This window comes from Theropithecus gelada, chromosome 5, assembly GCF_003255815.1.
Source record: "Theropithecus gelada isolate Dixy chromosome 5, Tgel_1.0, whole genome shotgun sequence".
NCBI lineage: Eukaryota > Metazoa > Chordata > Mammalia > Primates > Cercopithecidae > Theropithecus > Theropithecus gelada.
In genome coordinates this window covers 118,270,504-118,291,278 of record NC_037672.1, presented here as the reverse complement: position 1 = coordinate 118,291,278, position 20,775 = coordinate 118,270,504, and the positions used below count along the sequence as shown (strand labels likewise).

The window sequence follows — 20,775 nt, the reverse complement described above, 5'->3', positions numbered from 1 at the left end:
ATTGTTTTTTACTGATCTTGAGGCTTTTTTTCTGTACTTCTGAACAATTCTCTGAATATTCAGGGTTCCTTCTTCTTTCTTCTTCAATTTCCAGTCGTTAACAGCAACAAATAAACAGCAACAAATAAACAGCAAACAAAACAAAACAAAACAAAGAACCCCAGATCACACATACTATATTTTCACTAATATGATCTTCCATGACTGTTTTCTTCCAATGAAAACATTTCCCTCTACCTGATCCCATTTTTTTGCCTTAGCTCTTTGCCCTTTGGAATCAATATTTGAACTTATTTCTATTTTAAATTGAAAAGTTGACCTTTCAATTCATGTACAACTCCCATGAATTCAAAATTAGATAGCTCTGTACCCCCAGGAACTTAGTGCAAGAAATAAAACATGGCTGGGCTTAGTGGCTCACACCTGTAATCCTAGCACTTTGGGAGGCTGAGGCAGGTGGATCCCTTGAGTCCAGGAGTTTGAGACCAGCCTGTGCAGCATGGTGAAACCCCATCTCTATTAAAAGACAAAAAAAAGAAAAAATTAGCTGAGCATTGTGACACACACCTGTAGTCCCAGCTCCTGTGGTCTCAGTTACTCAGGATGCTGAGGTGGGAGAATCTCTTGAGTCTGGAAGGCTGAGGCTGCAGTGAGCCATGATTGCACCACTACACTCCAGCCTGTGTGACAGAGGGAGACCTCAAAAAAGAAAAGACACACACACACACACACACACACACTATATATATATATATACACACACAAATGTAATATCTTAACACCTTTAAATACATTTATATTTTAAAAGTCAGAACAATAAATTTATGATAAAATTCCTATGAGAATAATGAATAATTTAGAGATTATTTTTAAGGAGCAAGTTGATTATCATCATATTTAACTTACCTGAGGATCAGGGAATAATAGCTTCTTCCTAATTGTGTTAAGGTGAGGATTAAATGATATAACACATGAAAAGTGTTTAGCAAAAAGTTTATTTTGATTAAGACTTGCATATTCACCTACCTAATGAACATGTCTACTTGAGAAGTCTAAAAGATATCCCAAGTAAGGGTCTCCTAAGACTAGTCTAAGTTTGCTCTTCTCTTGGTCTTCCCTGTCTGATATTGTTTGGCTATGTCTCCACCCAAATCTCACCTTGAATTGTAGTTCCCATAATTCCCAGATGTTGTGGGAGGGACCCAGTGGGAGGTAATTGAATCATGGGATAGTTACCCCCATGCTGTTCTCATGATTTTGAGTGAGTTCTCACGAGATCTGATGATTTTACAAGGGGCCTTTGCCCTTTGCTCCGCACTTCTTCCTGCCACCCTGAGAAGAAGGTGCCTTTCTTCCCCTTCGCCTTCTGCCATGATTGTAAGTTTCCTGAGGCATTTCCAGTCATGCAGGATTGTGAGTCGATTAAACCTCTTTCCTTTATAAATTACCCAGTCTCAGGTACTTCTTCATAGCAGCATGAGAACAGACTAGTACACTATCTCAATAAAGGGCAACTTTATTATTTCCGGTTTCTTAATCTGAAAGAACTTGGAAGCACCCTTGAGCTTTTTCTCTCTTTCCTTTTTCCCTCCTACTGGCTGAATTCAAATTACGCCCAGAATACCACCTTTTCTCTCCACATCCCTCACTACCATTCTGTCCAAACCACAAGTATCCCTAGTCTGCATAATTTCAAGAACTTATTAAATGGTCTTAGTACCTTTATCCATGCTTCCCTACAGGCTGTTCTAAAGCCACCAACAAGAATGATCTTTCCAAACTATGTCACATCATATCCCTCCTTTGCTGAAAACCCCCATCCACTCAGAGTAAAATGCAAAGTTTTTACAATGCCCACGAACTTCCTCGAGCTGGCTCCCTTTTACCTTTCCAGTGTAATCTGCTACAACTCCCCTTCTCACTCCTCCCACTCCAGCCTATTTTCCTTCTTGTTGTATGTTGGAAAAACCAAGCAAGCTCTAGCCATAGAGATTTTGCACTGTCTACCTTTACAGGGAATGCTCTTTCCCCAATAAGCCATGTGGCCCATACTACACCTCCTTCACGCCTTGCTCAATTGTCACCTTTCAATAAGTCCCACCTTTGATCACTCCATTTAAAATTGTAATTCCCATCTCCCCAGCTAACACCTCATAACCCTGATTCCACTTACATTGCTCTTTATTTCTTCTATGACACCTATTACCTGTTAAAATGCTAACTAGACACAGCACTTCTACAAACGGGAAAGGGAAAAGACACCCATAATGAAAAACCAGTCAAGAACCAGAGCGAACAATTATAGAAGAGAAAAGCAAATGAATAATGAACATATTGAAATATGATCAATATCACTGGTAATTAGGAAAATATAAATTAGAACAATGGAATTCTTTTGGTTGGCAAAAATACCAATAACACCTAGGACTGACTTCGGCTGCAGGAAAATAAGAATTCTTACACATAGCTGACAGGAATGAAAATTATCGTAACCAATTTAGAAAATAACCAAGAAGCACTACTAAAAGTTTTAATGTCCATACCCTTGGAACCAACAATCTCACATTGGTAAATCTATTCTATATAAATAAAATACTAGTATGTAAGAATATATCTAGACAGGCATTTTTATAGTGCCTTTATTGTAGTGACATCAAGAGGAAAACGTAATTAGAGACAACTTGCTATTCCATCATAGAGAAATGATTAAGTTGCGAACCCTGAAAATCTGAGACAGGTCTCGGTTAACTGAAAAAGTTTATTTTGCCAAGGTTGAGGATGCACGCCTTAGGAGGTCCTGATGACATATGCCCAAGGTGGTCAGGGCACCGTTTGATTGTATACATTTTAGGAAGATATGAGACATCAATCAATATATGTAAGACAAACATTGGTTCGGTCTGAAAAAGGCAGGACAACTTGAAGCAGGGAGGGAGCTTCCAGGTCATAGGTAGATAAGAGACAAATGGTTGCATTCTTTTGACTTTCTGGTTCGACTCTCCAAATGAGGCAATCAGATATGCATTTATCTCCATGAACAAAGGGGTGACTTTGAATAGTATGGGAGGCAGGTTTGCCCTAAGCAGTTTCCAGCTTGACTTTGCCCTTTAGCTTCGTGATTTTGGGCCCTAAGATTTATTTTCCTTTCACGAAGTAAATTTGGTCCATTCATAATTTTCAAATATTATTTGTCTATTTAAAATAATTAGAGCAATATGTATGAACTGATGGAATATTCAGAGAGTTTTGCATAAATGCAAAATAACCAAATAATTAGCAGAGTTATATATAATACAATACTTTAATATTAAATATTTAATTTATAATATATATTTATATTTTAAAAAGAAACAAAAATATCTTGTGTATTAGTGTATACACAATATACAGACACACATATATTGTATATATACTCTACTTATATTTGTATAAACACAGAGAAAAATATGGAAGAGTGATGTTAATACTAATTATCAGAGTAGAGTGGAACTGAAGGAAGCATAAGAATATTATTAACTTTTTTGTGTTCTCTAATGTTTGCTTCTTAAAATGGATATATTTCTATAATGTAAAATATCCATTAAAAAATAAAACAGGCTACTATTTGAAAATACATGGTCCAATAACCTGATAAATAAGTTTATGTATTATATCAGATGACCTAGATTGTTTTGAATGTTTTATTTTAATAGGTTTTTGGGGAACAGGTGGTGTTTGGTTATATGAGTAATTCTTCAATGGTGAATTCTGAGATTTTGGTGCCCTATCACCCGGGCAGTGTACACTGTACCCAATATATAGTCTTTTATCCCTCACCCCTGTCCCATTCTTTCCCCTGAGTCCCCAAAGTCCGCAGTATCATTCTTATGCATTTGAGTCCTCATAGCTTAACTCCCACTTATGAGTGAGAACATATGATGTTTGTTTTTCCATTCTTGAGTTACTTCATTTAGAATAATGATCTCCAATTCTAGCCAGGCTGCTGCAAATGCCATTATTTTGTTTGTTTTTATGGCTGAATAGTATTTCATGGTATCTATCTATCTATCTATCTATCTATCTATCTATCTATCTATACCACATTTTCTTTATCCCCTCATTGATTGATAGGCATTTGGGCTGGGTTCATATTTTTGCAATTGTGAATTGTGCTGCTATAAACATGCGTGTACTAGTATCTTTTTCATATAATGACTTCCTTTTCTCTGGGTAGATACCCAGTAGTAGGATTGCTGGATCAAATGGTAGAACTGCTTTTAATTCTTTAAGGAATATTCAACTGTTTTCCATAGTGGTTGTAGTAGTTTACATTCCAACAGCAGTGTAAAAGTGTTCCCTTTTCACCACATCCACGCCAACATCTATTATTCCTTGATTTTTTTATTATGACCATTCTTGCAGTAGTAAGTTGGTTTTGCATTTTGTTTTTAACTTGCATTTCCTTATAATTAGTGATATTGAGCATTGTTTCACGTTTGCTGGTCATTTGTATATCTTCTTTTGAGAATTATCTATTCATGTCTTTAGTCCACTTTTTGATGGGACTGTTTTTTCTTGCTGATTTCTTTGAGTTCCTGGTAGATTCTGGATATTAATCCTTTGTTTGATGCATAGATTGTGAAGATTTTCTCCCGCTCTGTGGGTTGTCTGTTTACTCGGCTGATTATTTCTTTTGCTGTGCAGAAACTTTTTAGTTTAATTAAATCCCATCTATTTATCTTGTTTTTGTTGCATTTGGTTTTGGGTTCTTGGTCATGAAGTCTTTACCTAAGCCAATGTCTAGAAGGGTTTTTCCAATGTTATCTTCTAGAATTTTTATGGTTTCGGGTCTTATATTTAAGTCTCTGATCCATCTTGAGTTGATTTTTGTATAAGGTGAGAGATGAGGATCCAGTTTCATTCTTCTATATGTAGCTTACCAATTATGCCAGCACCATTTGTTGAATAGGGAGTCCTTTTCCCACTTTATATTTTTGTTTGCACTGTCAAAGATCAGTTGGCTCTAAATATTTGGCCTTATTTCTGGGTTCTCTATTCTGTTCCATTGGTCTGTGTGCCTATTTTTATACCAGTGCCATGCTGCTTTGGTCAGGTCACTATGGCGTTATAGTGTAGTTTGGAATTGAGTATTGTGATGCCTCCAGATTAGTTCTTTTTGTTTAGCTTTGCTTTGGCTATGTGAGCTCTTTTTTTTTGGTTCCATATGAATTTTAGGATTTTTTTTCTAGTTCTGTGAAAAATGATAGTGGTATTTTGATTTGAATTGCATTGAATTTGTAAATTGCTTTTGGTAGAATGGTCATTTTCACAATATTGATTCTACCCATCCATGAACATGGGATATGTTTCTATTTGTTTGTGAGTTGACCTAAATTTTTATCTCAATGCTTCAAAATAATGTGACATTTAAAATAAATTATATAACTTCAATGTTGGACTTTATCTAGGCAGTTTCTTTAATTTACATATAAGGAAAATGAGATCCTCATGTACTAATACATAGCAGATTCTTGGTATATAACTGTTGAATAAATGAATGTGTGTATTAATTAATATACAAATGAATGAGCTAAATAATTGCCCAAATCATAGCTAGTTGGTTAATCTAGAATACAACTCTTCTGATTCCAGGTCCAGGGCTCTTTCTACCATGACACAAGCCTGGAAGAATAACATGCAGACATGTATTGCGTGAAGCTAGCTAGGCTTAGCTAGAAAACTCTTACAAACATTCTAGCTCCAAATTTGCCTAAGGCAATAATCATGATGCTCATGCTGTAGAACCATATTTATGTCTTCTTCTTAGAAAACCTATTGTCTTCTATTTTGGGAGTTTTGTTTGATTTTGAGACATACAACATAATGCTTAAAAACTAATTTTAAACACATGAGATACAAAACAATGCCTAGTAACCAGATGTTCCACCCTGGAGCCTACTGCTCTGTAAGAAGCCAGCCATTGACTACACGCCATCTTGCATGGAGTGCCCTCGTGGTTTCTGCAGTAAGTCCTTCTGTGGTCCTTCCAAGCACTAAATAAAACATCCGTATGGCCACCCAGTTGCCCCCTTTCGTGGAACATTTGATTAGCACGTTTTCTGGACTTTCCTCACACCTCAAAACTTTCTTTCCTGCCCCCTACTCATCCAGACTCATCGGAAGCATCCATTTACATAGTTTAGAGTCCATTCATAAATTAATCATGGTTATTGCAGCCACCAAAGTTCCCCCTTGACCTTCAACTCCTACTCTCCTCCCCAGCACACAGTTCCACTTTTGCTAATATTCAGAGTATCTTACCAAAAAGTGACCTTTACTTTCACTCTCACCAAGCAGATCCAAAAAGCCAGTTTCACTTTGTGACACTTCCCTCTGGGTTTATTTCTGCCCATGATAAGTGATTTTCCAGTACAGTTTTGTTTGTTCTCTTAACAGAGCCTGAACAGAGGACTTGAAATGGCCAGCTGAGCTGGGGTTCCAGATATCTGCTGGATAAAAAGGAACAAAAAGCTCTCTGAGGAAATTAAAACAAAAATAAACAACAACAAAGAATCTGTTGGAAAAAAGATAGCCAAGGTGCCTGATTACTGGCAGTAACTCCGGGATCATTAAACCAATAGCTTTGGCAGTAAGTGTTTGCCACAGTTCTCTTTGAACTAGATGGTTCTATCATAGGAAAAGACAGTAGTTTGTTAGTGGTTACTAAAAGCACCATGGGAGCCCACTGGTCAGGGCATGTGTGCTCCGGAGTCTCTGTGAATCCAGAGACTGCCAGGGACCCCACAGCTGCCAACTGTCAAAGCTCTGCGTAAAGTTCAAAAACGTTGCTGAGAAGTGTGGAAAACCCCCTCAGCCTGACAAGTTCTGACTAGGTACAGTTTTGAGACATTGTGTCTAAATAAAGTCTACGGAGGGCCCTACTATAAAGTTTTTGAGAAATCTTGGACTGTAAATATTCCTCTTCTTAGTGGATTATGCAAAAGGGAATTTATAATTTTGTAGCATCTCTGTGGAAACTCTTCTGCAGTTGTCTCGGTGAACCCATTGTTCAGCATTCTCAGGTGTGGCTGATGTTACCTATTTGGGTGAGAACCAAGGCAAGAGGAAGCTCCTTTAGCATGTCTGTGCCCATTTGGGGTCAGTAAAGGAACCCAGTGAAAGTGGTCACAGTGTTGCAACATATAAAAAAAAGAAATGCCAAATGCCATCACAGTATTGACAGGTAAGAGCTCTGCCTCTGACCATGGTTTTTGAGGGGACACAGTTCCCAAGACAATGCTAGCTTGTGTAGTGCCTTTGTGTAACTAAGAAAAAGCACTCTTTTTTTCTGGGCATATGCAGCCCCGCACGAGGTCTCTTGCCTGGGCAAGTAGAGAATGGGCTGTGTCCCAGCCTTCACTCCTAAGCCAGGTGCTCTTACACAACAACCTACACAACCATCCTCAGGTACCTAACCTGACAAGTTACCTACTCTGATGTCACTTGAAAAGATTAGGCTTCCTTGGTTTCCTTTCTTATCTGAGGGTATCAAAAGAATGTCTTTCTTCTGGGCATTGTGAATTTGTGTTTACATGATCAGCTTTCTCTTCTCCAGGCCATTCTTCTCAGGCTGTTGAAGCTTGCTGAGCACACTATTCTTAATTCTAGTGAAGAACAGAGGAATTTGGAGATAAAGATCAATTCGGTGATAAGCTTAATCTCAGATCTCTCAGCTTGTCATGGGTTGAAATCTTTAATCAACGGTTCCCAGGCGTCACTTCCTCCTCCCATTCATTGATCCCTTCTCATAACCAGGGCTTTTGAAGTCCTTGTTTTTCCTGCCCATCTACCTCTGCCAGAAAGAGGTATTTCTGGGCTAGAAATGTAGTAAGATTATTTTCTTAAAGACCTCATGTCCAACTTCTTTTAAGTGAAAACTGCTGTCTAAGTAACAACTAGTTGTATAGGTATATCTTGAAGCTTAGTGTGCTGTAGATATTACCGGTATTTTACTAACAGTTTCCCGGCTCTAGCATCCATCCCTTCCTGGTTCCCTGAAGTTGTATTGCCACCATTTCTGTGAGTGTGTCCCTGTTTCCCTAAATGCTCTGGTTTTGTTTTTTGTTTTGCTTTATTTTTTGTTTCGAATTATCTATCCGCTCTCTCTCCTTGCTCAATGCTTTCAACTGGACCTGCCATGTCACATCTGAGTTTTCTCTAGTCCTTTTGTTTGTTTGTTTGGTTTTAGGATTTCACTAAACTTCCTCTTAATTGTTTACAACTTTGTATCTCTGGCCATCGAAGAGGATCTATACCCTTTTCAAAGATCTCTTTTAAAGGTTTACATGTTAAAGGCAGTCTCTTTCTCATTACCCTCTCTAATTCTTCATTTTTATTTAAAAATTTTAAATACCTCAGAGCTATATGTGTATTTTACGACAGCTCAGGCCATCATTACTTTGAAAGAACAGCTTGTTCTCATAACGTATTCCATAATTTTTGTTAACACTCTCTTTGAACTTATATTTTCCAGACACATAAACCAACTTTTAAAAATTTTACCTTGAGGCAACCCATCTTCTTGATCATCTTCACTAGATCTTTCAAGTCATGTTTATTAGGGAACTTGAGGGTAAATTCACTATAAGTTTGTTCAGAGGCAAAATAATGCTACAATTTTTGGTGTTTTTAACAGAAACCTTGAAATATAAGCTCCATGAAAACAAGGATTTGTTTTCTGTTTTGTTCATTGACATAATATGCTAACCACCAAGAAATGCATCTGGCCCATAATAGGTGCTCAAGTGTTATTTGCCAAATGAATGATAAAATCTAGTCATTGAGAAATTTTGCACTGTAGGCTCTGTGAGAATGATTTCATAAGCAAACAATCTAAATGCCTTGTAAACCTCTTTGCAACAGAAAGTTTAGTCTATATATATCAAATCCATATGTTTTGGGTTATTTTCTTCTCTAAATGCAATTCTTTACAATGAAGGTCATGCTCTACTTTTCAGCCTATTCCTATAAATTTGTGCATTTTCTCTGTAGCTTATTCCTTTTGCTTTAGCATTTTGGTTTGAAAAGTCCTAAAAATGTCATTGCTTACTTTCTCTTACAAGTAATTTCTAAAAAACAAAACAAAACAAAACAAAAAAAACAAGAATGAAACTTCTCCTAGTCAAGGTCCTTAAGAAAGAACAAATATTTATACTCACCCAGAAACATGTCTATTATCCGCATCCTCTAGTTCTTTTCTAGGATGTATTTTTAAAAACATGACGAACATTTTCATAGTTACTCAATGTTTAAAATTGCCTTTGCCTGTAATATTAGTGAATCTTTCACATGTGTATTTATTCAGTCAAGCAAGATTTGTCATTACAGAAACTTTTCTTTCCATAGCGCAAAACACTTGAATAGTAGTGAACTTACACCATGACTTTCCACTACTCACTGATAAGGACTTCGACTTTCTTATATGGTTCTCCTTATTAATAAGAATAATACCAACAATCTTCATTTCTCTTTCATGGTGGCTAATGTATTTTGAGGAGGATTTCTAAATTTGCCCCCAAATTTCTTCAGAATTCTTGGGTAATTCCCAGTTTTTTGTTTATGTTTAGTTTTCCAGCTAGGTTTGGAATAGATTTACATGTTAAAGATGATCTCTTTCTCATTACTCTCTTTGATTCTTCATTTTTATTTAAAAAATTTAAATACTTCCTATGTGTATTTTAGCTTGAACTTAGCTTAGGTGTTTATTGTGTTTTGTTTTTGTTTTTGTTTTTTGTTTTTGAGACAGAGTCTCACTCTGTCACCCAGGCTGGAGTGCAGTGACCCGATCTCAGCTCACTGAAATCTCTGCTCCTGACTCCGCCACCAGGCTCAAGCGATTCCCCTGCCTCAGCCTCCCAAGTAGCTGGGATTACAGGCGCCCGCCACCACGCCCAGCTAATTTTTGTATTTTTGGCAGAGAAGGTGTTTCACCATGTTGGCCAGGCTGGTCTCGAACTCCTGACATCACATGATCCACTCGCCTCGGCTTCCCAAAACGCTGGGATTATAGGCATGAGCCGCTGTGCCCGGCAGGACTTAGGTGTTCTTAAAGAGAGCATTCATGTAAGAACATCCAAAGTCTTTAACAGTAAAGCTAAACAACAATTTCTTAACTCTTAGCAGCCATCTACTTGTTATTTATGAGTACAACTTTTATATTGCATTGATAAATAGCCCACTGCTTTCTATTTGATTTTTCCCCATTTTTGATGTATTTAACACATTGTATTTTTTTAAGTTCATTAAGACTTTGAGTCAAGTCTATTCGTGCTTGTTCTTGAATGCTTTAAACTGAATTCTTATTCTACCCATGGTTCTTTGAGTAAAAGAAGGAGAATTTTATTTCTTATGGTTTTTAATGACTGATGAAATACTAATCAGAAAAAATAAAATATAAAACTCTATGTATCTCTAATCTCAATTTTAAAAATTCATATATAAACGGAAAGAAAATAGGAGCAAATCTATCATAATTTTGTTTTAAATTTTCTACACTGAAATTGTATTATAACAATTATTATAAAAATCTTTATACAAAAGATTAAAGTACTTGTTTTTCCTATTTATTTATTTGTTCAGCATTTGTTGAGCCTTTGCTAAATATTTATAGTTATCTTTGGTATTAATGTATATTACTAAGCAATTGTTAATTTTTTCATCTTCAAAGCTGTATATACTTTATATCTCAGGTAATTTATAATTCCATTAAAAAAATGTGACAAATTCGTTGGTTTTCCAAATCTCGCTGGAATTTCACATTTAATTGTTATGATTTCTATTACATAGTCAACCACACACAATTACTTCCTATAGCAATTCCAGAATTTTAGCTCTTTAGAACCAAATATTATATTCATCCATTTATTTTCTTAATTTAAAAAAAACCCTGTATTTTGTTAGAGGAAAAAACTTATTAAAAAGAGCTACCTCTACCATTATCACTAGTTGATCTGTCTTAATTCTTTACCTTTAGCAATTTACAAACACAGGTTTAAAATGGATTTTTATCACAGTATTAGTTTTAGACACAAAACCTATAAAAAGAAAGTATTGTGGATCTTGTCAATTTATTTCTGAGTACAGAAAATGGATCCTTTGTTCCTGAGTAAACGCAGTAATTGATTAAGAGCTCACCTTGAGCAAATTGCTTAGTCTCTGTGGGTCTCAGTTCCCTCAACTCTAAGAATAGGGAGACAGTTTCCACCTGAAGAGGGCCTTCTGCAGTCCGAAAAAAATCAAGCGAATGGTGTTTAATGCAGGGCCTGGCTCCATGAATCCTGCCATCACTGTGACTAGTCTGGGCAGGAGGTCTGTTTGTTTGTATGTATTTCTACAAGCATCAGCAACGTGAGGGTAAATGTCGTTTCTTTAGCAGAATGCCACTGTTTCCCATTCATCCTATCATCACTCACAAAACCAGTTCACTTCACTCCCTGCTGGTCCCTGTTCTTACTGCTGAGTGCTATCAGCCTTAGTCAGTTTGTTTCTGAAATGTCAGCTATAGTGAGACTTGCTGTTGCTGTCAAGTAATCTAACTTACCCAGTTTTAGGAATTTATCTTCGAGCCTTTGTATAGCTGCATTACTACAAATACTAGATTTGCTTTTATGTCAATCGTATAAAGAGGATTATGAAGAATAACAAACAATTTTATTCCAAATAACTTTTAATTTCCTGGTCTCTCACATTGTCATGACCCTTGTTAATTCTCATCTGAATTTGATTGTTTGACATGGTATAATAAACAAAGAACCCAATGTTTTTGGTATTTCACCTGTGAAAAAATGGTCCACTCTCTATACTCAGAAATAAATAAACAAGGTCTGTAATACTTGGGTTTTATAACTTTTCTAGCCAAAGGTAATGCTGTGATATAATTCCATTTTAATCCATGTGATGCTGTCTGATGTCAAGGCTCATACCACTGTTGTTTAAAGAATAATTTAAAAAATTCCCTTATATGCACATTTCTTCCTTCTATAATCTCATCTAAAATTATGAGCATACAGACAGTTGATTTTTAAGGTGTATGGGGGTTACACAAAGAGGTTTTTAAAAAATATCTATTGACTTAATTGAGAACTCTTTTTTTTTTGCTTTTCGCCCTGGCTGCAATGAAGTGGCACGATCTTGGCTCACTGCAACCTCTGCTTCCGGGGTTCAAGCAATTCTCCTGCCTCAGCCTCCTGAGTAGCTGGGATTACAGCCACCCGCCACCATGCCAGACTAATTTTTGTAATTTTAGTAGAGATAGAGTTTTGCCATTTTGACCAGGCTGGTCTCAAACTTCTGATCTCAAGTGATCCACCTACCTTGGCCTCCCAGAGTTCTAGTATTGCAGGTGTGAGCCACTGCACCCTGCTGAGAAGAAGTGTGTGTGTGCGCACTTTTTTTTTCTGTTGTTAATGGATGTTAGCACTGACTCACATTTCCAAAGGCAGGCTTCTATAATCTGAGGATTCTGACTGAGCCTATTTGTTTATTATGAGAAGTCCACAGGGAGGTGAAATGCCAGCCATTAAAGAGAGCAAAGATGAAGACACTGAAGGTTTAGGGGTTTTGTTTGTTTCATGTTTTTTACTATTTGAATTTTGAATATTATAGTGGGAGTATTTCATTTCATTTTCTAGAATCCTTGGGCTAGAACATGCCATCACAGTAATATGATGCACACAAATGCTCTTCCTCCACATCCTTTTAGAAAAACAAAACAAAAACTAAATCATCTTAGTTGCTTTGGTTAGCACTAATTTTGTAAACCCCAAGAAAGATTTATTGGTCTGCATCTTAGTTCCTGCTACATAATGAAATGCTAATTTCATTTTTATAAAATAATTTCTACATTGAGCAAAAGATAATTTTAAGTATCAAATCAGATCTTATTTTGTAGGTTTAATATTTTAATTGCTTTTTTGCACTTATAAAATAATTTTAAACTTACCAAAAAGTTTTACAAAGTGCACAAAAATATTTTTTTTCCTCAGCCGTTTGGAAATAAGTTACCACTGGAAGTTTAAAGTCTGTTCTGTGAGAAAGAAAAAAATTTAAAAAGGTACCCACTGGATGATTTAGTCTGCATGTCCTATCAACAAGGACATACCACAAGATAACCATCAAAATCAGAAAATGAACATTGATAGAGTACTACATCTAATCCTCAAACCCCATTCAGGTTTTGCCAATTATCCTATTACTATCCTTTGCATAAAAAAGGCTTCAATCCAGGATCTTACATTACATTTAGTTTTCATAAATTTTAGTCTCTTACAATCTAGGTCAGTTTCTCAGTCTTGGCTTAACTTTCATGACCTGACACTCTAAAAGATTCTAGGCTTGATCTTCTCTAGAATGTCTCTCAATATTCTTTTGGCTAATGTTTCTTTGTAATTAGATTCAGATTTCATAATTTCGGCAAGCATATCACAGATGTGGAACTTTTTAAATGCATCTTAACATATGATCATAGTTTGGCTTTATCTCATTACAGGTGATTTTAACCTTGATCATTTGATTAAAGTGGTACCTGCCAAGATTCCTCAATGTAACGTTATTCTTTTATATTTCCCCTAGTATTCACTATATACTTGGTGGTGGGAGTATGAAATTATGTAACGATCCCATTTCTTATCAAATTTTCAGCCACCAGTTTTAGCATCTATTGATACTTCTTACTGAGATTATTACTATGATGGTTGTCAAATAATGATTTTCTAATGGGATAACGTTCTCTACACTTATCAGTAGGCATTCTCATGTAAAGAAAAGCCTTTTCTTATCCCCATTTATGTTTATTTTAACATTTGCGTCAGTATAGGTTAATAATTCCTACTTTATTTGATGAGTTATAATATATTCTTATAATTACATATTTTGATGTTGAAAGTATGCCATATTTGATCAATTCTTTGAATTCTTCCTAATTTCTGGCACAAAAACAAATTCCAGGCTCATCAATTTCACATCCATATGAAGATCACAAAAGAAGAGAATGAATATGAATTTTTGCAATTTTTTATAAAAATCAGCTTACATATGACAACGTACTGTCTCTTCTCATCTCTGATAGCATGTCCCAATCCTTTTGTATAGCTGATAAAGTAGAAGTCACTTTTGGTCAGAGCCCTTGCATTAGTTTTGTTAGAGATGATAGGAAATATTCTGAATCAAATCATGATCGGTTGTTATTATATATAGGGTCATTCTATGTCTATAAAATGAGAACTGTTTCTGAAAAGCTTCTACAGAGCATATAGAAGGAAAGTTATTGGATATAAGTCTATTGTATAAATGTCCAACAATAATTGCAACTTAAAAACCAACTTTATTAAGGAAGAAATAATTGTGCTCACTTCAGCAGCACATATACTAAAATTGGAAGAATACAGAGGCGATTAGCACAACCTACATGCAAGGATGCAATGCAAATTTGTGAAGCATTACATATTTTTTAAAAGGAAAATAAAAGAAATAATTTTTATCAAAAGTTTTAACATAAATGAGACAAAGGAAATGAGCTATAATTATTACTGACATGTACACCACACATTCTCTATACTCATGTCCCCTCTCCTGAATTCAAAATTCAAAATGAAAACCTTGGGGAGAAGTGCAAGCAACCTCAGAAACTATTTTCGACCTGAACTGAGTGCAGAGTGCCCTCTAGAGGCATCATTAAATCAATGCAATCTTTCCAATGGCAGATGAGCTGAAGCTCCATAGAAGCTTTTCAGAAGCAGTTCTCGTCAAATAGGTAGAATTACCCTACACATAATAACTGATCATGATTTGTTTCAGCATATTTTGTACCATCTCAAACAAAACAAATGCAAAGGATCTGACAAAAGGTGGCTTGGGCTTTATCAGCTACACGAAAGGTTGGGAACGTGCCATCGGAGATGAGAAGGTACATTAACGCTGTCCTATGACATTTTGTAAGCTGTTATGACGTCTTCCAAATATTTCACGCAGAAAGAATGTCTTCAATAATTTATTCCACTATTTCTTAACATTCCTTAACACCCACAGACAGTTCAGGCGTCGATTGAGAGTGGCAAACTGCTGCAGCGGTCAGACTTGACTTGGCTCGGCATCTTTGTGTATGCACAGGCGCTCGAAAAACTCTGGTGAGGTAGAATCAAAACTTGTAATCATGTCTTGAAAGGAAATTCCAATACAGATGTGAAAAGAATGCACATTTAAACTGCTGTTTCAAATAAATGTTATTTAATGATTAAATAGAAAGGTAATGCATTTCTATTATAAAATTTTTAGACAGCTCTTAAGTATATGGTATCTAAATGACTTAATATGCCAGATATAGTCATAAAAATTACGTTTTTTTCACCACCTTTGTCATAATTTCTGAAGAATTTGAATAAAATTATTTTTAGCAATGGCTGTGTCTTAAAGAAAAAAGTTCTTTCAAATATTTATCCCAATGAAACTCAGCCTTAACAATATTGGTTTGAGTTAAGAGAATAATTTTAAGATAGTAGTGTTTTGTTATATGATAATAATCTTTACTTAAATACATAGTTAATAAATAACAGTGAAATACTAGGGAAAATTATTAGACATGACTCAAAATTTAGTCTTCTCATATTCCTAGAGAATGTCACAAGTTGGAATGGTACCTGTCTAAAATTCAGGTAGAGATTTGAGAGAAACATTTTGATGAGTTAAAGGACAACTATAGTTGACATGGGATGTGGTTACATGAGGTGAATGTATAAGATATAACTTATATACTCTACTTCATTTTGCAACATAGACACAACTGTAAAGTACATCATTTAAATGTTCTTGTTGAAATGCCTACTTCCAAGAACATTAACAATAAAATACATAATTTTTCTGTGCATGTATAGCCAGTTTAACTTTGTTCTCCATCAGGGGTTTATCAGTAGATCCATTTGAGTGTATTTCTACGGTAGAACAGTGGTGCAAAAGCACTAACAGGTAATACAAATGTTAGATCAAGTGCCAACTTTTTCTTCACCTAAATATAGGGGCTCAGCCTTGTTCATAAAGTTGATTAGGAGCTATGTTTCCTATTCTCTAAATCTTTGTGCACTCCTTATAGTCTCTGCTTCTTCAAGAAAATAGAGTTTCAAATAAATAAAAATAACCTTACTAATAGCATGCCATACTAAAATAATAACAATAACAGCAACAACAACAACAAAAACAAGGAAGCTTTTCTCTGTTGACCCATAATGCTATTAAGCTGTGTTCTTCCTGTGTCCCTATCAGAGGGTAAATTTCGTGTAATTTTCAGCTTTGGATAAAGGGTAGTGAGAGTAACAGTGTTTGACCCTCTTCTTAGTTTTGTCCTTTCTCTCTACTACGGTCCTTGCTCTCTGGAGAGAAGATCACATCTTAGCATAACTAGGTCTTCCAGGCTTACCTTAACCATGAAATCTAATGTGACATCATTTTTCTTTGAGCTTTTATGAAGAAACTCTCTGAGAGTTTGTTCGGGGAGTATTGAGCTCAACACTTACCTTTGGTTAAGGTTCTACCCTTATTCATATTTCTTTCGAGTATTGGCCTGACTATAGCTTTAATTCCAGGGAACTTGGGAAGGACTTCCGAACTCCAGTATACCTCCAGATCCCTGCTCACTGACATTGACATTCTATGGCTTGTAACAGACAGGCGTGTCCCCTGTTATGCTACTCAACTGTTAAGACTTTGTGAGCCCCTTTTCCCAGAAGTGGATTTACTGAGGCTGAGAAGGAAAGACATAATATGGATAAGTTAGAGTGCATCTGAAGAAGACAGGGGACCAGCTTGCACAGTACTTTTTAATGGGAGCTTTTCCTTTTCTAATTCAGATCTAATTATTCCTGTCAATTTACTCTCTTGTCAAATACTTAATAATCACTGTGAGGCTCTGAAAAATACAATGATTAGCAGGCTAAACCTGTCTCTGCCTTCATGAGGTTTATAATCCAAAGGATACTGAATGTGAGTAAACACGCCAGGCAAAAAGGCCGAGATATGCATGTTTCAGAATATCTTCTGTTAAAACACTGTGTTTTCAAAAGCTCTATATTCAGTTTTAGTCTGTCACTCTGTTTTGTGAATGAGATTGTTTCACCCATGCAGAGCAGTCCCAAGAAGAAGGCCAAACCTATGACAGCAGGATGCCTGTAGGAGGATGTGGTTTCTACAGAACTCTGTTCACTCCTAACCTCTCACTGGGGCTAGCACCAGCACCTGAAGCCACGCTCTATCTCTACTCCAAACTGGCTCCTCTGCCTGCACGGTGCTCCTAGGCACAGCCACAAGAGGTTTGGATCAGGTTTGTGGCATAAGTATAGTGACCTGGCACATCACAAAAGCAGGGAGGAAATAAACAGGGAGCCAGCCAAGAATGCAGATTGAGGGCAATAATAGTGCCCAGGTTTATAAGAAACATCCCCCACCCCATTCTCTGGGCTTTTATTTCAGACATGCGAATACAATTCTTCGATCTCTATTTAAATTTTTAAACCACATAGCCTTGGGTAAAACTTTAGAAATGTTCCTTCTTGTCTGAGGACAGTGTTACTTTCAAAATTCTCCGAGCAAACCCTCTCTCTCTACTACACTCTTAAGCCACAACTGTTAATATTTCCAATTACTAAAATAATTAAGACACCTGAACTCAGTCGTCTAAAACACATATACACAGAGTAATTTATGAGTCACTTGTTTCTTCCCAAAATCACCAGGAGCATACTTAGAGTACTAATCATAATAACAAAAAGTAAAACCTAAAAATTACTGCTTGATTAGCATCTTTTAGAGAACACTTCTCATTCTGGGTCACATGGATTCCTGATGTTTAAACATCTGTAAGCATTTCCATTATAGAAGAATCTCCTGTCAATTCTTCCTTTTCTCGTATTTGAAGATGAGCTTTGTTCTCCAGGGTCTTTCCTGAAAATAATGGTTTATGACATAAGATCAAAGCAGAAAATGTGACCTTGGCAATGGACTGGGAAGAAATATGGCATTTGAGGTGGGCGAGTGTGCGGAGGAAGAAAGAACACTAACATCCTAAATTCTTATTCTGGCTTTGCTGTCTATTACTTAGCCCCACTGAGCCTCATTTATTTGTTATGTTAATGCAGGAGGTCAATTAAATGATTTTCAAGTTATTTCTAAGATTGTGGTTATATGTTTTTTCTATTGAATGTAATTATTTTCCTCTTGAATTTATACTTCTTGCCAATACTAATGAGGCAACCATACCATGTAACCACAAAAACCAAGTCTCGTGGTTTGGGTTGCATGCTCACCAGGCATCATTAGTGTCGACTCGAAATTCAATGGTCTCAAAGTACTGATATCCAGGGGTGTTATGGTATAATTTACAAAAAGTTAAAAATATGACACTCATGCAAACCTAAAATGAACCCTTGTCCAAGGTTTTATTCAATGCATTAATTAATAAGGTATCCTGAAACAGAAGACAGCTCATTTCAGAAGCATTTGAGGAGCTGGGTATTTATAGGCAATTTAGTAGAGAAGTGTTAGAATAAGATGGTTAGATACAAAACTGCCAAACAAGGCAGTAAACCATAACCTTTTAGATTATCTTCTCCACCAGATAAGATTCTACAAGTTAATGGTATTTATGCTCTCATCAACTAGTACAATTTAAATAAACAAAATTTTGATGAACTCATTAAACAATGTCATTCAACAACATATTGGACCCTTTAGATAATTTATTGGAGACTTCCGTGCTGGAGACCTTTGAACAAGTAACAAAAATATGGGGGCTCCAAATATAGCTGAAAATCATTGATCTCTTCCTGTGTCCTCTCTGGCTGCTCACAGAGACTACAGGGCAGATAGCTATTTCCCAATGTTAGTCTGGGAAAAACAGTTCACAATAATACAGAACTCAAGGGAAAGTTTTTTTTTTTTTTTTTTTTTTTTTTTTTTTTTTTAAGTTTCATTGTCAAATTGGTGAAACCTACTATCCTATTGATAAAATCTAATTCATATTAATATCATTTCTATTTCATTTCTATGTTGATTTATTCTTGTGAGTGAAGGGCAGGAAGGAAGGAGATTTCTGTCCATGTCAGTTTAAAATAAGCTGTGAAGAAGCCAACACCCAACCGGTATTTACTGAATTTCATTGATTTCTGTCACCCTCACCTCAAACTCTTAGCCTAGTAATATTGCCTCCATCATTCTCTGTTCATTTATAATTTAGTAAAGAGGCTCCCTTAAATCAAGATTTTAGTAATAGTATTTGGTTCAAAGAGTCATTGCTGAATTTTTATAACTCCTGCGTGGTTAAAAAAAAAAGGAAGGAAAGAAAACATAATAAAAGTGTACTCTTAGACCCAAAAAAGTAGTCACTAGTGAAAATAACTAAAGTTGGGTCAGGGCTTTTAAGCTTTTTAGAGGTCCAGAACTTGCTAGAGACCCTATCTTCAGGAAGAGACGATAGACACATAACACACATATTATTTTGTATTTAATTTGGTTGAATTTGGTCAAAAATATAAGATAGACCTGATCCCTATATCTTATCTCCCAAGCCTCTCCGAACATCTGACTTGACAAATCAGCTACATTTCAGTTGGAGGGACCTATAGTTGTTTTCTTTAGAACTAGAGCAGAAATGCCTGGCAAAATGGAAAACCTAAAACAAATTCTTTGGAAATAACACAGCCCTCCATGGTCCTGTTGTATTAACAATTGCTGAGCTCACTAAGACCCCAGATGTAGAGTAAAAAAGTCACAAGCTTCAGCATGAACTCTTACCCTGCTCTTCATGAGTCAAGTGAGCTGGGAGAAGGTGTCTAGCCTCACTGCTTATCCTCATTGACGCTCGAGCTTCCTATCGGAAAAATATGTGTGAGTAAGAGGTAGGGCCCAGAGCAGAGATCATTGGAGTCGTAACTCTCAATCAGTTGAGCAGATTCTTGGAACAGATCCCAAGGTGGGGACAACTATGTACCCATGGAACTAATGCAAGGATTATATAGGATCTGTTCTATTGGTGTTTAAAAGTTTGGTAGGGTGTTTTTTTGTTGTTGTTGTTTTACCCTAATGCAAACCTCAGGTCATAGTGTTGTATTATGAGCACAATACTGTTGGATGCGATTATTAAGCGATCTCAAGAAAAAAGGAGGATTTTTCAACTTTAATTCTGCCTCTCGATTGTCAGCATGTTGAGCTTTATAGGAAAAAATGAACTCTGGTAAGTACTTTCTTCTGTGAAATAAATCTACGTCAAATTGAAATTTATGAAACATAATGAATTTCACTAATGTAAAATATTTTCATGTACAAATTCCTACATTAATTAAAGAATAACCTAAAAGGTTTCCTAAGAATGTTATAAAGCCCAAATAGGTGACATAATTCTCATTTATTTGAAGTGTGACTAAACTTCTTGAGTATATTTTGAACCCAGTGAATATTTTTTGTACTTTTCTTTTCTTTATGGTGGTATACTAAATTTATGGCTCCTGCTTTCCAAACTTGTTTGTTAGAATGTTTGGTAACTATTCCAGACCCTCAGAATAATAACAATAGCATCAATCACTGAGCATCTATGGCATGCCTGGCACTGTGCTAAGCATTGTACATATGGCATCATTAATCCTACTGACAGCCTCACAGTATTACATTGTTTTCCTCTGTTTACAAAACAGGCCAAAAAGGTTCACAGATGCTAAAGGACTTACGCTAGATCCCACTGTTGTGTTCAACTCTAAAAGT

General features: G+C 36.0%; 1 protein-coding gene and 1 non-coding gene across 4 annotated transcripts in view; both read left to right on the top strand.

Moving 5' to 3' along the window:
• Positions 1 to 20,775, top strand: part of TNIP3 (TNFAIP3 interacting protein 3) — a 96,144-nt gene that overhangs the window by 20,245 nt on the left and 55,124 nt on the right. The window lies entirely within an intron of this gene.
• LOC112625558 lies at positions 14,380 to 14,486 on the top strand. Its single transcript, XR_003119647.1, has one exon. It is a non-coding gene; the product is annotated as a U6 spliceosomal RNA (small nuclear RNA).